We start from the raw sequence: 15,412 nt of genomic DNA on the forward strand, positions 1-15,412 counted from the left end.
GAGGCAGGGGGGAGGGGAAGGTCGTGGCGAGACACAGGGCGCAGGCACCTGACCGGCGCGGGCGGGGACTGGGGCTGGGGACGCGGAGGGCAGAAGACGCACACATCCGACTGGCGCCAGCGGAAACTGAGTCTGGGTCCGCGGAAGGGAGGGGGCACGCCACACCTGGGGAGAGTGCGCCCACCAAGCCCCTGGCTGCCTGGACTGCTCTGACGGGGAAGGCACAGAGAGCAGGCGCAGCTTTTCCTTCCGCGCTTTTGTGGAACACCCGAGGGTTGGAACCTCGCGCAGCGCGGGGCGCGCTCCATATAGAACAACCGGGAGCCTGAGCAGCGCAGACAGAGAGAGCAGCGTCAGCCCTTCCCGGCAGCCCCAGCCCATCCCTGCGGCGCAAGCCTGTCCCCACAGCGCCAGCCTCTCCCTGCAGCGCAAGCCCCTCCCCGCAGAGCTATGGAACTAGCTACCTGAATAAGAGTCCACCTCTGCCCGCCTGTGTCAGGGCGGAAATGAGGCTCTGAAGAGACCGGCAAACAGAAGCCAAATAAACAAAGGGAACCGCTTCAGAAGGGACTGGTGCAACAGATTAAAATCCCTCTAGGAAACATTGACTACACTGGAGGAGCCTGTAGATATCGAGAAGCGTAAGCTGGAACGAGGAGCTATCTGAAACTGAGTCGAACCCACACTGACTGCAACAGCTCCAGAGAAACTCCTAGATATAATTTTACGTTTTTCTCTTTTTTTTTTTATTTTTTATTTTTTTCTTTTTTTCTTTTTTATTTTTTCTCTTTTATTTTCCTTTAAAATCCCCTATTACTCCCCCATTACTCCTTAACTTTCATTTCCATAGACTTTTACGATTTTTTAATTAGGGGGAAAAAAAATTTTTTTTCTTTTTTTTTTCTTTCCTTTTCCTCTTCTATTTTCTATCTTTCTTTTTCTCTTATTTCTTTTAAAGTCCCCTAGTACTCCTCTACTACTCCTTAATTTTCATTTTCAATACACTATAACCTTACAAAAAAGAAAAGAAGAGAAGCCCTATTTTTAAACCGAAGATTATTCTCTCCCAATCTTGACTCTCTGTTTTCTACCTCAGAACACCTCTATTTCCTCCTTTCCCCTTCTCTTCCCAATCCAATTCTGTGAATCTTTGTAGGTGACTGGGCTACGGAGAACACTCTGGGAACAGACAGCTGCGTAGATCTGTCTCTCTCCTCTTGAGTCCCCCTTTTTCTCCTCCTGTTCATCTCTATCTCCCTCCTCCCTCTCCTCTTCTTCATGTGACTCTGTGAACCTCTCTGGGTGTCCATCACGGGGGAGAATCTTTTAGCCATTAACCTAGAAGTTTTCTTATCAGGGCTGTATAGTTGGAGAAGTCCTGAGACTACAGGAAGAATAAAACTGAAATCCAGAGGCAGGAGACTTAAGCCCAAAATTGGAGAACACCAGAAAACTCCTGACTACATGGAACTTGAAGTAATAAGTGACCGTCCAAAAGCCTCCATACCTACACTGAAACCAACCACCACCCAAGAGCCAATAAGTTTTAGAGCAAGACATACCACGCAAATTCTCCAGCAACGCAGGAACATAGCCCTGAACATCAACATACAGGCTGCCCAAGGTCACACCTAACACATAGACCCATCTCAAAACTCATTACTGGGCACTCCATTGCTCTCCAAAGAGAAGAAATCAAGTTCCACGCACCAGAACACTGACGCAAGCTTCCCTAACCAGGAAATCTTGACAAGCCAATCGTCTAACCCCACCCACTGGGTTAATCCTCCACAACAAAAAGGAACCACAGACCTCCAGAATACAGAAAGCCCACTCCAGATACAGCAATCTAAACAAGATGAAAAGGCAAAGAAATACCCAACAGCTAAAGGAACATGAAAAATGCCCACCAAGTCAAACAAAAGAGGAGGAGATAGGGAATCGACCTGAAAAAGAATTTAGAATAATGATAATAAAAATGATCCAAAATCTTGAAAACAAAATGGAGTTACAGATAAATAGCCTGGAAACAAAGATTGAAAAGATTCAAGAACTGTTTAATAAAGACCTAGAAGAAATAAAACAGAGTCAATTAAAAATGAATAATGCAATGAATGAGATCAAAAACACTTTGGAGGGAACCAAGAGTAGAATAACGGAGGCACAAGATAGGATAAGTGAGGTAGAAGATAACATGGTGGAAATAAATGAAGCAGAGAGGAAAAAAGAAAAAAGGATCAAAAGAAATGAGGACAACTTCAGGGACCTCTGGGACACTGTGAAACGCCCCAACATTCGAATCATAGGAGTTCTAGAAGAAGAAGACAAAAAGAAAGGCCATGAGAAAATACTCGAGGAGATAATAGCTGAAAACTTCTCTAAAATGGGGAAGGAAATAGCCACCCAAATCCAAGAAACCCAGAGAGTCCCAAACAGGATAAACCCAAGGCGAAACACCCCAAGACACATATTAATCAAATTAAAAAGGTCAAACACAAAGAACAAATATTAAAAGCAGCAAGGGAAAAACAACAAATAACACACAAAGGGATTCCCATAAGGATAACAGCTGATCTATCAATAGAAACCCTCCAGGCCAGAAGGGAATGGCAGGACGTACTGAAAGTAATGAAAGAGAATAACCTACAACCTAGATTACTGTATCCAGCAAGGATCTCATTCAGATATGAAGGAGAATTCAAAAGCTTTACAGATAAGCAAAAGCTGAGACAATTCAGCACCACCAAACCAGCTCTTCAACAAATGCTAAAGGATCTTCTCTAGACAGGAAATGCAGAAAGGTTGTATAAACGTGAACCCTAAACAACAAAGTAAATGGCATCGGGACCACACCTATCAATAATTACCCTAAATGTAAATGGGTTGAATGCCCCAACCAAAAGACAAAGATTGGCTGAATGGATACAAAAACAAGACCCCTATATATGCTGTCTACAAGAGACCCACCTCAAAACAAGAGACACATACAGACTAAAAGTGAAGGGCTGGAAAAAAATATTTCATGCAAATGGAGACCAAAAGAAAGCAGGAGTCGCAATACTCATATCAGATAAAATAGACTTTCAAATAAAGGATGTGAAAAGAGACAAAGAAAGACACTACATAATGATCAAAGGATCAATCCAAGAAGAAGATATAACAATTATAAATATATATGCACCCAACATAGGAGCACCGCAATATGTACAGCAAATGCTAACGAATATGAAAGAGGAAATTAATAGTAACACAATAATAGTGGGAGACTTTAATACCCCACTCACAACTATGGATAGATCAACTAAACAGAAAATTAACAAGGAAACACAAACCTTAAATGACACAATGGACCAGCTAGACCTAATTGATATCTATAGGACATTTCACCCCAAAACAATCAACTTCACCTTTTTCTCAAGTGCACACGGAACATTCTCCAGAATAGATCACATCCTGGGCCATAAATCTGGTCTTGGAAAATTCAAAAAAATTGAAATCATTCCAGTCATCTTTTCTGACCACAGTGCAGTAAGATTAGATCTCAATTACAGGGAAAAAATTGTTAAAACTTCAAACATATGGAGGCTAAATAACACGCTTCTGAATAACCAACAAATCATAGAAGAAATCAAAAAAGAAATCAAAATATGCATAGAAATGAATGAAAATGAAAACACAACAACCCAAAACCTATGGGACACTGTAAAAGCAGTGCTAAGGGGAAGGTTCATAGCATTACAGGCTTACATCAAGAAACAAGAAAAAAACCAAATAAATAACCTAACTCTACACTAAAAGCAACTAGAGAAGGAAGAAATGAACAACCCCAGAGTTAGCAGAAGGAAAGAAATCTTAAAAATCAGGGCAGAAATAAATGCAAAAGAAACTAAAAAGACCATAGCAAAAATCAACAAAGCTAAAAGCTGGTTATTTGAAAAAATAAACAAAATTGACAAACCATTAGCAAGACTCATTAAGAAACAAAGAGAGAAAAACCAAATTAACAAAATTAGAAATGAAAATGGAGAGATCACAACAGACAACACTGAAATACAAAGGATCATAAGAGACTACTACCAGCAGCTCTATGCCAATAAAATGGACAACTTGGATGAAATGGAAAAATTCTTAGAAAAGTATAACTTTCCAAAACTGAACCAGGAAGAAATAGAAGATCTTATCAGAACCACCACAAGCAAGGAAATTGAAACTGTAATCAAAAATCTTCCAGCAGACAAAAGCCCAGGACCAGATGGCTTCACAGCTGAATTCTACCAAAAATTTAGAAAAGAGCTAACACCTATCTTACTCAAAGTCTTCCAGAAAATTGCAGAAGAAGGTAAGCTTCCAAACTCATTCTATGTGGCCACCATCACCCTAATTCCAAAACCGGACATAGATTCCACAAAAAAAGAAAACTACAGGCCAATATCACTGATGAACATAGATGCAAAAATCCTTAACAAAATTCTAGCAAACAGAATCCAACAACATATTAAAAAAATCATACACCATGACCAAGTGGGCTTTATCCCAGGAATGCAAGGATTCTTTAATATCCGCAAATCAATCAATGTAATACACCACATTAACAAATTGAAAGATAAAAACCATATGATTATCTCAATAGATGCAGAGAAAGCCTTTGACAAAATTCAACACTCATTTATGATTAAAACTCTCCAGAAAGCAAGAATAGAAGGAACATACCTCAACATAATAAAAGCTATATATGACAAACCCACAGCAAGCATCACCCTCAATGGTGAAAAATTGAAGGCATTTCCCCTGAAATCAGGAACAAGACAAGGGTGCCCACTCTCACCACTACTATTCAACATAGTGTTGGAAGTTCTGGCCACAGCAATCAGAGCAGAAAAAGAAGTAAAAGGAATCCAGATAGGAAAAGAAGAAGTGAAACTCTCACTGTTTGCAGATGACATGATCCTCTATATAGAAAACCCTAAAGACTCTACCAGAAAATTACTAGAGCTAATCAATGAATATAGTAAAGTTGCAGGATATAAAATTAACACACAGAAATCCCTTGCATTCCTATATACTAACAATGAAAAAACAGAAAGAGAAATTAAGGAAACAATACCATTCACCATTGCAACAAAAAGAATAAAATACTTAGGAGTATATCTACCTAAAGAAACAAAGGACCTATACATAGAAAACTATAAAACACTGATGAAAGAAATCAAAGAGGACACAAACAGATGGAGAAACATACCGTGTTCATGGATTGGAAAAATTAATATTGTCAAAATGGCTATTCTACCCAAAGCAGTCTATAGATTCAGTGCAATCCCTATCAAGCTACCAATGGTATTTTTCACACAACTAGACCAAAGAATTTCACAATTTGTATGGAAATACAAAAAACCTCGAATAGCCCAAGTAATCTTGAGAACGAAGAATGGAACTGGAGGAATCAACCTGCCTGACTTCAGACTCTACTACAAAGCCACAGTCATCAAGACAGTATGGTACTGGCACAAAGACAGAAATATAGATCAATGGAACAGAATAGAAAGCCCAGAGATAAATCCACACACCTATGGACACCTTATCTTTGACAAAGGAGGCAAGGATATCCAATGGAAAAAAGACAACCTCTTTAACAAGTGGTGCTGGGAAAACTGGTCAACCACTTGTAAAAGAATGAAACTAGAACACTTTCTAACACCATACACAAAAATAAACTCAAAATGGATTAAAGATCTAAATGTAAGACCAGAAACTATAAAACTCCTAGAGGTGAACATAGACAAAGCACTCTGCGACATAAATCACAGCAAGATCCTCTATGACCCACCTCCCAGGATATTGGAAATAAAAGCAAAAATAAACAAATGGGACCTAATGAAACTTAAAAGCTTTTGCACTACAAAGGAAACTATAAGTAAGGTGAAAAGACAGCCCTCAGATTGGGAGAAAATAATAGCAAATGAAGAAACAGACAAAGGATTAATCTCAAAAATATACAACCAACTCCTGCAGCTCAATTCCAGAAAAATAAATGACTCAGTCAAATTATGGGCCAAAGAACTAAACAGACATTTCTCCAAAGAAGACATACAGATGGCTAACAAACACATGAAAAGATGCTCAACATCACTCATTATTAGAGAAATGCAAATCAAAACCACAATGAGGTACCATTACACGCCAGTCAGGATGGCTGCTATCCAAAAGTCTACAAGCAATAAATGCTGGAGAGGGTGTGGAGAAAAGGGAACCCTCTTACAATGTTGGTGGGAATGCAAACTAGTACAGCCGCTATGGAAAACAGTGTGGAGATTTCTTAAAAAACTGGAAATAGAACTGCCATATGACCCAGCAATCCCACTTCTGGGCATACACACTGAGGAAACCAGATCTGAAAGAGACACGTGCACCCCAATGTTCATAGCAGCACTGTTTATAATAGCCAGGACATGGAAGCAACCTAGATGCCCATCAGCAGATGAATGGATAAGGAAGCTGTGGTACATATACACCATGGAATATTACTCAGCCATTAAAAAGAATTCATTTGATCCAGTCCTAATGAGATGGATGAAGCTGGAGCCCATTATACAGAGTGAAGTAAGCCAGAAAGATAAAGAACATTACAGCATACTGACACATGTATATGGAATTTAGAAAGGTGATAACGATAACCCTATATGCAAAACAGAAAAAGAGACACAGAAATACAGAACAGACTTTTGAACTTTGTGGGAGAATGTGAGGGTGGCATATTTCAAAAGAACAGCATGTATACTATCTATGGTGAAACAGATCACCAGCCCAGGTGGGATGCATGAGACAAGTGCTCCAGCCTGTTGCACTGGGAAGACCCAGAGGAATCGGGTGGAGAGGGAGGTGGGAGGGGGGATCGGGATTGGGAATACGTGTAAATCCATGGCTGATTCATATCAATGTATGACAAAACCCACTGGAAAAAAAAAATAATAATAAAAAAAAAAAAAAGAAAAGAAAAGCAGAGCTTGATAAATCAGTTCTCAAATCTGTGCACATTGTAGGTAAGAAAAGAAAGGAAAAAGTGCAACGATATCATGCTGGATTGCCATGCCCTCCTCTAGGTGATCTTACCAACCCAGGGACCGAACCCAGGTCTCCCGCATTGCAGGCAGAGTCTTTATTGTCTAAGCCACCAGGGAAGCAAGCCCTGGTTGCATGTTCCCTAGAGTTAATTCTTTCTGGGTTTGATGTGTCTGGATTCACATTCACTAAGGGTGCAGAAGTCTTTCAACTAGGTACTGGATTATTTTTACAAAGAGAAGTGCTCTACATGTTGCTCTGAATCAATGTGGCCATTGGGGAATGAAAAGTTCAGAGCTTCCTATTATGGCATTTTACTAATGTTATATCCTCTTGTGTGAGTTTCAGCAGATTGTGTGCTTAGAAATTGACCCATTTCAACTAAGCTATCAAATTCATGGATGTACAGCTGTTAATAATACTATTTTATTATGCTTTTAATGTCCATGGCATCAAAGAAATGACCCGCCATTTTAACTACAACTTGTTTAATTTGTGTTGTCTTGACTTGGAAGGTGGGGGTAGCCCTGGGTATAGGTTTATCAATTCTATTCTAAAGAACCACCTTTGGTTTCATGGATATTTTTAACCTGGTGATTTCGTTTTTACAGTCTCACTGATTTTTATTCTGATTTTCATATGTAGTTTTCTGTGGGTTAATTTGAATTTTAATTTCTCACCATTACTGATCTCAATATTCCTACTGGGGAAATCTGCCACTGAAAGAAATTGTTCTCCTTTTCAAATACAAACCTCAGTTAACCTTTGGTTGCATGTTACCTAGAGTTAATATAGTAGTAGAAATTCTTCCTGAAGCATTTGATGAGGCTAGTATTTCATGAATCTAGTATTTCATGAGGTTAGTATAACCCTAATTCAGACAAAGACATTACAAAAGAGGAAAAGCACAGACCAATATTTCTCATGAACATAGAAGCAAAATTCCTCAGCAAAATATTAACAACCCAAATCCAACAATGTCCAATCAGATTTATTTAAGGTGTCCGTGACTGGTTCATGCACTGGTTCAGTATTTGAAAACCAATCAGTGTAAACCATCACATCAACAAATTAAAGACTAGAAATCACAAAATTGCATTTTTGTTTATGTGTAAAAATCATCTGACAAAATCCAAAACCCGCTCATGATGGAAACTCTCAGCAAACTAGGAATGGAGGGGCAACTTCCTTAACTTGAGAAAGAACATCTACAAAGTAGTCACAGCTAATATCATTGTCATTGGTGAGAAACTAGAAGCTTTCCTGCTAAAATGAGGGGTAAGGCAAGATATCCTCTGTCATCATTCCTATTTGATCTTGTAGTAAGACAGGAAAAGGAAATAAGGGGAGTATGCAGATTGAGAAAGAAGAAACAAAATTGTCTTTATTTCAGACAATGTAATTTTCTATGTAGAAAATCACCCAAAAGTTTTTTAAAAAAACTCCAGGAACTACTACTAATAAGCAATTTTAGCATGATTTCAGTATATAATATTGTAAAGTGAAATTTTCTCAGTGGTGTCTGACTCTCCAGGCTTGAATACTGGAATTCTCCAGGCCAGAATACTGGAGTGTGTAACCTTTCCCTTCGCCTGTGGATCTTCCCAACCCATGAATCAAACCCACATCTCCCACATAGCAGGAAGATTCTTTACCTGCTGAACCAGAAGAGAAGTTCATAGTGTTAACATATAGCCATCAGTTTCTTTCCTATATACTAGCAACTAACAATTGGAATTTGACATTAAAAACACAATATTATGTACATTAAAACAAAATTGAACTACTTAAATCTAAATCTGCAATACCTGTACAAGTTGTATTCAAATAAAACTATAATACTCTCAGAACATCCCACCGTCGCCTTCTCCCACAGAGTCTAAAATTCTGTTCTGTACATCTGTGTCTCTTTTTCTGTTTTTCATATAGGGCATTGAAACAAGTATACTATCAAGGGTGAAACAGACCACCAGCCCAGGTTGGATGCACAAGACAAGTGCTCAGGGCTGGTGCACTGGGAAGACGCAGAGGGATGGGATGGAGAGGGAGGCGGGAAGGGGGATCAGGATGGGGAACACATGTAAATCCATGGCTGATTCATGTCAATGTATGGCAAAAACCACTACAATATTGTAAAGTAATTAGCCTCCAACTAATAAAAACAAATGGGAAAAAAACCTATAATACTCTGATTAAAGAAACCAAAGAGGCTCTAAATAATAGGAAATATATTCCATGTCCAGCAATAGAAGGTCTCAGAATTATGTAGTATTTAGTTCTCCCCAATTTAGTGTTCTTCCCTGGTGACTCAGTTGGTAAAGAATCTGCCTACAATACAAGAGACCCAGGTTTGACCCCTAGGTGGGAAATATCCGCTGGAGAAGGAAAGGGCAACCCACTCCAGTATTCTTGCCTGGAAAATCCTATGGACAGAGGAACCTGGTAGGTACAGTCCATGGGGTCACAAAGAGTCAGACACGATTGAACATCTGAGCAATATAGTATAAGATTCAATGCTATCCTAATCAAAATCTCAGCAAGATTTTTGTTAAGACATGAACAGTCTTTTCTAAAATCTGTGTGAACAGTTTAAAGACCCAGAATAGCCAACACAATACTGAAGAAAAAGAACAAGGACAGAGCACTGATACTATCTGACTTAAGACTTACTGTAAGCTACAGTGTTTAAGACAGTGTGGTATTGATGACAGCACAGAGATATGGATCAGTGGAACAGAAGAGAGAGGCTAGTTATTGTTGTTGTTTATAGTTACTCAGCCATGTCTGACTCTTTGTGACTCCACGGACTGTAGTCCACCAGGCTCACTTCTGTCCATGGGAATTTCCAGGCAAGAATACTGTAGTGGATTTCCATTTCCTAGATATAAATATAGAAAACTGAGCTTTGACAAAAGAGCAAAGTAATCCAATGGAAAAATATAGAAGATAGTTTTTTCAGCAAAGGTTTCTCCCACTATGGAATATTCTCTCCCCCAATCCTGTCTCTCTTTTCCACACACACACAAGATCTTATGCCCTTCGCAAAAGTTAACTCAAGTAGATCATAGTCTTAAATGTAAAGAAGATATATATATATATATGTATATACATATATATATATTCAGTGGAATATTACTCAACCATGAAAAAGAATGAAATAATGCCATTTACAGCAACATGGATGGACATAGAGATTATCATACTAAAAATGAAGTCAAACAGAGAACAGCAAATGTATGAAATTGGTTATGTGTGACATCTTAAAAAAATGATACAAGTGAACTTACATACAAAACAGAAATAGACTCACAGACAGAGAAAACAAATATGGTTTTCCAAGGGGAAGGGAGACAGAGGAATAAACTAGGAGTCTGAAATGAACATATACATCACACTGTATATAAAATAGACAATCAACAAGGATCTACTATATAGCAGAGGGACCTATATTCAGTATTTTGTAATAACCTATAACTGAAAAGAATCTAAAAAGGATATATATATATATATATAAATGAATCACTTTACTGTACATCTGAAACATAATACAGCATTGTAAATCAACTGTACTTCAATTTATTATTATTTTTCCCATTTATTTTTATTAGTTGAAGGCTAATTACTTTACAATATTGTAGTGGTTTTTGTCATACATTGACATGAATCAGCCATGATGTACTTCAATTTAAAGTAAATAAATATCTGTACATGAATCTTTATAATTGCTTTATTCATAATTGCCAAAACTCAGAAGAAGCCAAGATGTCCTTCAATAGGTGAATGGATAAGCAAACTGTAGTATATGCAATTGAATATTGCTTTTTTCCCTTAGAAAAGACCTATCAGACCATGAAAACACATGGAAGAACTTAATGAGAATTACTAAGTGAGAGAAATCAATCTGAAGACTACATTGCAAAATTATGAATACAGTGAAAAGATCATCAGTTCCCAGGGGCGTGGTGGAGGGACTAATAAGTGAATCAGGGGATTTTTAAGGTGATGCTGTTGTTCTGTATGATACTACAGTGGTAGAGTATCATACAGAATAGCAGAGACATGACTCTGCCGACAAAGATCTGTATAGTCAAGGTTGTGGTCTTCCCAGTGGTCAAGTATGGTTGTGAGAGCTGGACTGTAAAGAAGGCAGAACGCCAAAGAATAGATGCGTTTGAACTCTGATACTGGAGAAGACTCCTGAAAGTCCCTTGGACAGCAAAGAAATCAAACCAGTCAATCTTAAGGGAAATTAACTCTGAATACTCACTTGAAGGAAGCTCCAGTATTTTGGTCATCTGATGTGAACAGCCGACTCAATGGAAAAGTTCATGATGCTGGGAAAGATTGAAGGCAGAGGAGCAGAAGGCATCAGAGGATTAGATGGCTGGATGGCATCACCGATGCAATGGACATGAACTTGAGCAAACCTCAGGAGATGGTGAAGGACACGGAGACCTGGCATGCTGCAGTCCATGGGATCACAAAGAGTAGGACATGACTGTGCAACTGAACGACAGCACGACTATATATCAGAAAGAAAATGAAAACACTAATTCAAAATGATAAATGCACCCCAGTGTTCATAGTGGCACTACATACACTTGCCAAGATAAGGAAGCATCTCATGTGTCCATCAATAGATGACTAGGCAAGAAGATGTGGTCTGTATGTTTATACTGGAATATAATATAATCTTCAATAAAATAACTACTCAGCCATTAAAAAGAATGAAATTCCACCAGTTGCAATAAAGTGGATAGTCCTAGAAAATGCATATGTGCATATGCATAGTGAAATATGTCAGACAGATAAAAAATTATTGTATGATCACTTATATCAGGAATTGAAAATCTAATGAAAATGAATGTATATGCAAAACAGAAACAGACTCACAAATATAGAAAACTAAGTAGTGGTTACTAAATGGGTGAAAGGAGGGGTGTGTGGCAAGTGAGGAGTATTAAGAGATACAAACTACTGTGTATAAAATAGATTAGCAATAAGGATATATTGTACTGCACAGTCAATTATAGCCATTATCTTTTAGTAATAGTGGAGTATAATTTGTAAAAATACTGAATCACTATGTTGTACACCTGAAACTAATATAATATTAGAAACCAATTGTGCTTCAGTAAAAAATAAAATAATTTCTATTAATTAAAAAAAACCACTAATTCACAACTCTAGCCAAATTGAAGTTTGCATTATTCAATGACAATGAAGGAGTTAATGATGATGACCTCCTGATCATTAGGACAGCCAGAAGAATGTTATTTGATGTGAGACAGTGTTGATTTGGGAGATGGAAAACTTGGATTTTCACTCAAGGCTTTGAACTAATGCAATGAGGAAACATCATCCAAGTCAATTTTCTAATTGCCCCTAGAAAAAAGAAAGACTGGACTAATTGATCTCAGAGATTCCTTGAATCTTTAAATTATCTTTGATTCTACTATTCTATAAAAAACAATGAGCTTTTAACAGAAGGAAAGTGGAACAAAGCAGGCACACTCATTTCTCAAAGAATAAAAGGGAAGCTCTAAAGAAAGTGACCAAATAGATTTCATCCACAATAAACTGTTCAGTTATTTTAGGGTTTAGAGCTACCTGAGTTAGGCAACAAATTACTGCATCTCTTTGTTGTAAATAAAAGCTACTCTGAGTCTTAGACTCAATCAAGTTTACAGGTTAGAAAACTAAACTTTTCTAACCCCCATTTTAATCAACTGGTACACTAATTATTAACCAAGTCAACATATTTGGAAATTCACTGCCTAGGATGAATCCCAAAATATTGAATCATGCCACATACACAGTTAGTGTGGTGACCCTGGTGAACTGAATGTTTGGTTTGGGGGAAGCACACATGGCTTAAGAGATGTGAGTTCCAGTCTCAGCTCTACCACATGCAGATCCTGTGTCCTTGGCACAAGTAGTGATTCTCCAAGGCCGTTTCTTCATTCCCCAAATGGGAATAGTTTTACCTTCAGCTAAGGTAATGAGAGAAAATCATGGGTGTGAAAATCCTATTACCTGGTGAATAAAACATGAATCCATGTAAAAATGAGGGATAAAGGATGAATGGAAGAAGATAGATAGCCCCAAAATAAACCCATGCAGTTTTGGTCAATTAATCTGCAACAAAGAGGGCAAGAATGGACAATGGAGTAAAGACAGTCATTCCAATAAGTGGTGCTGGGAAAACTGGACAGTTGCATGTAAAAGAATAAAATTAGAACATTCTCTAACACAATATACAAAAATAAACTCAGATGGATTAAAGACCTAAGTGTAGGACCAGACACTATAAAACTCTTAAAGGAACACATGGGCAAAACACTCTTTGAAATAAATTGCAACAATAACTTTTTGGATCCACCTCCTTCATTACTCCTTGAGTAATGAAAATTTTAAAAAATAAGTAAATAGGACCTGAATAGTTTTTGCATGGCAAAGGCAACCATATACAAAATGAACACACAACCCACAGAATGGGAGAAAATATTTTCAAATGATGCAACTCACAGGGGATTAATCTCCAAAATATCCCAACTCATGCAGCCCATTACTAAAAAAAAACAAGCATCTCAAGCTAAAAGTGGGCACAAAATAGAAAAAAATAGAAATAGACATCCCTCCAAAGAAGAGGTATAGATGGCCAAAAAGCACATGAAAAGATGTCCAAAGTCACTAATTATTAGAAAAATGCATATCAAAACTCCAATGAGAAATCACCTCACACCATGCTGAATGGCCATCATCAGAAAGTCTACAAACAGTAAATGCTGGAGAGGGTGTGGAGAGAAGGTAACCTTCCTGCACTATTAGTAGGAATGTAAATTGGTACAGCTACTGTGGAAAACAGTATGGAGGTTCCTTAAAAAACTAAAAATAGAGTTACCATATGATCCAACAGTCCCACCCCTGGGCTTATATCTGGAGAAAAACATACTTCGAGATTATACATGCACCCCAGTGTTCACTGCAGCACTATTTACAAAAGCCAAGACACGGAGTCGACCTAAATGTTTATTGACAGATGTTTATTGACAGATGAATAGATGAAGAAGGTGTGGTACGTATGACAATGGAATGCTACTCAACCTAAAAAACAAAGGAAATAATGTCATTTCTAGCAACATGGATGGACATAGAGATTATCATAGTAAGTAAAGTCAAAGACAAATATCATATATATCATTTACATATGGAATCTAAAAAGTGATACAAATGAACTCATTTACAAAACAGAAACAGACTCAAAGTTATGGCTACCAAAGGGGAAAGGGGGAGCGGGAGATAAACTAGAAGGTGGGAATAACCTACACACACCACTATATAAAAACAGATAGTAAACAAGGACCTCCTGTATAAGACAAGGAACTCTGCCCAGTATTCTATAGTAACCCATATGGGAAAATAATCTGAAAAAAAAAAATAGGTATGTGTATAACGAAATCACTTTGCTGTACACCTGACAGAGAAGACAATGGCGCCCACTCCAGTGTCTTGCCTGAGAATCCCAGGGGCGGGGGAGCCGGCGGGCTGCCGTCCATGGGGTCGCACAGAGTCGGACACGACTGAGTGACTTAGCAGCAGCAGTACACCTGAACTTAACACGACACTGTAAATCAACTATGCTCCAACATACTCCAATATAAACTATTGGAGTAGTTTATATAGTAGTTATATATACTCCAATAAAAACAATATACTCAACTAGACTCCAATATAAAATAAAATTTTTAAAAATTTAAAAATTTAAAAAAAAATTTGTAATTGGGTCTCGACAAAAACTTATTTCTGCCTGCAAAAACATCTTAGAAATAACTGCACTAGTCAATCTAAACAAATATGATATCTTTGTCGAATATGTGATTGTAAAGGACTGCTGTTAGTGGTCTAGTGATGTTCACCCCTCCAGTGATATTTAGATCATCATGACCACTAACTGTCTTCTATTTGGATCTGCATGTACTGGTGGTTCTGGGCTGAGGGTCTGTTTAATGAAGTCTATGCCTGTGATCCTCCACTGAATCCACACCTGCTGTTCTGTGTAAAATCTTCCTTGCTCTTGATGACAAATTGGAATTATAATGGAGTAGTCACAGTTCAGACATACAAAAATGGAGTCAGCAGGCCATTGAGGATCCAGTCTCAGGGTTGTCTCCGCACCTCTGAGAACCTGATGTTTCTTTGACCTGTACCAGACCCAAGGACACGACTATCCCTATTCAGGAAACACTTACCAGCTACATCCTTATATTCTCAAGGTCTCCCATTGTAACTGTGCCACCATCTTGGACCCCAGCTAACGGTTACTTAATAGGAACCCTTACTTGCCAACTCCAAC

The sequence above is a fragment of the Dama dama genome, chromosome 15 (genome assembly GCF_033118175.1).
Source record: "Dama dama isolate Ldn47 chromosome 15, ASM3311817v1, whole genome shotgun sequence".
Classification (NCBI taxonomy): Eukaryota; Metazoa; Chordata; class Mammalia; order Artiodactyla; family Cervidae; genus Dama; species Dama dama.